This window comes from Protobothrops mucrosquamatus, unplaced genomic scaffold (assembly GCF_001527695.2).
Source record: "Protobothrops mucrosquamatus isolate PMUCROS unplaced genomic scaffold, P.Mucros_1.0 scaffold605, whole genome shotgun sequence".
Classification (NCBI taxonomy): domain Eukaryota; kingdom Metazoa; phylum Chordata; class Lepidosauria; order Squamata; family Viperidae; genus Protobothrops; species Protobothrops mucrosquamatus.
Window position 1 is genome coordinate 1,272,862 of NW_015386903.1, and position 2,266 is coordinate 1,275,127.

The following is a 2,266-nucleotide window of genomic DNA, read 5'->3' on the forward strand; positions in this document are numbered from 1 at the left end:
AAAAAAAAAAAAAAAAAAGATAAAGCAGAAAACAAGAAAGTGAAAGAAAAAAACCCCCTCAACCTGATATAGGAAAGCATGCACGGTAATAAATTTATTCAGTGTTAAAGGGAACACAAAACTGTTCGGGTTTTTTTTCCTGCAAAAGAGCATTATGGCTATCTCTCTGGAAACATTTATAATGATATTAGCATGAATTATGAGCCAGGTAGAAGTTTGCTCTCGCTGCATCAGTGCCCTCAGAGTGTTTTATTCTCCCCAACAGTCTTAATTAGCTACCATTCTTTTTTATCAAGGGCACATGGCTTTGACAGCCCTGTGGACTGCATCAGACCTGCTGAGGGTATTGATGGCTGCAGTCTGTAAAGGAAGGGAAGGGCTGTGCCATATTTTGAGAGGGAGTAACCCGGGTGTCTGAAACATTTGCAAGTCTCAAGATGTCCTTTTGCCACTTACAGTAATCCCCCCTCAAATGCAAAAATGGGGTGTATGTGGCTTGAATGTTTTACAGCTTCACACTGAGGATTCTGTAAGCACCAAAGGGAGGCTGGTTAGGCCTGACATGGTCCCCAGATCATTATTTTGTCACCCCCATCTGCAGGAGTAGAGGTGGGCAACCATGACGCTTTTACGACCTGTGGACTTCAACTCCTAGAATTCCTATTCTCAGAATTCAGCCATTCTCAGAATTGTACTGGTTCAGGATTTCTGGGGGTCATAGTTGTGCAAGAGGTTCAGTTGACTAACTTTCTGCTTCTGAGGCTCAGATCATTGTGAATTATACCATCTTCTTTTTTATGATTAAGTGCCATCACATCAGCCTCATTCTTGATTACCATATAAATAGATCTTCTCCTGGGTGATCTGTCATCAGTCTGGCCCTTTAGGTCTTTCAATGACCATTGGTATTTCATCACCATTGTAATAGAATATCTTCATCTTAGTGCTGGTCATCTTCTCTTTCCTTGCATCTTTCCTACATTATGGACTTCTTAAGAGTGCAAGGCCTACACATAGTGTGTCCATAATACGACAATCTGAGTGAGAACGCTGGTTTCATTTGTTCTGTGATTCATTTCTTTGTTTTCCAGGCAATCCTTGATGTTCTTATAACATCATCTACAAAACTCAGTTCTTGAGCCTAACCTTTGATCATAGGAAGGAGCATTGAACAATTTTTGTAAAATAAGATTTTTTTTAAGCAGTTCCACCAATTTTAAGAGGGCTTTGACATATTTCTTTCTGACAGGACTAACAAGGACTGTATACTCTAATTCTGTCCCACCTCTCATTACATTCTCCCCTGAGGCATGCTTTTATACCCAGTTAATCTTCTGCCAGATTGTAAAAATCTTTGCAATAATAGATTATGATGTATATAAGCCGACATATATTTCACTTATTTATTTTAGATTTATTTTAGATTATGTACAGTGAAATAGATTGTTTTTTTCATAAAGTCAGCCACCTATTACATAATTGTTTCCTTACTGGTGCTTCTGAGGGGAGTTAATGAATGAACGGCAAATGGCTTGCCATTGATTATAATCTAGCAAAAATACATGTCTTCTGTTGCAGGAAACTATTAATCGGAATGGGAAAAAGCCACTTTCAGTTTCCCTTAGGGTAGTATTTTCCTGACAATATGATTCCATTTTTCATCAGCGCGCAAGTGAATCCAGTCGATCCATAGGAAGTTGCATGTGCCTGACTCATAACGCATACATACCTGCACATACTTTTCTTAGTATTCTCAGTTTCCTGGCACATATAATATCTGCATTTGTTTGAGCTGCACAGAATTTGACCTACAAGGTTCTGCATTGTTTTCAGCATAAAACCGTATTATTTAACATGACGTTTTGAAAGTACAAATTGGATAAGTATGTCCCAAAATCTGCATCAAAACAATTCCTTTAGCTATTACCCTACCATACAACATAGGTTGGTTTCAAAGGCTCTATTTAAATGATGGTGATGACCATGGCAACCACGCCATCCTTAGGCAAAATAGGGACTTCTTCAGTTCAGCTTCTTGGATAAGAAGCAAAAGGTTTTCAAAGAAAAAAAAAACAGACAAGAAAATCCAGTTGCCTTTTGGAAAGGTACCTTTGAGACAACCATGATATGGATGATTGGCAATGAGTTGCTAAAGTGATGTTAATCATCTGATTTCCGTACACGTGAACAAGATGGCTATGCCATACTCCTGAATCATTTCAATAAACTTAATATGGCTCAAAATGGCTTAATATGGCTCAAAACT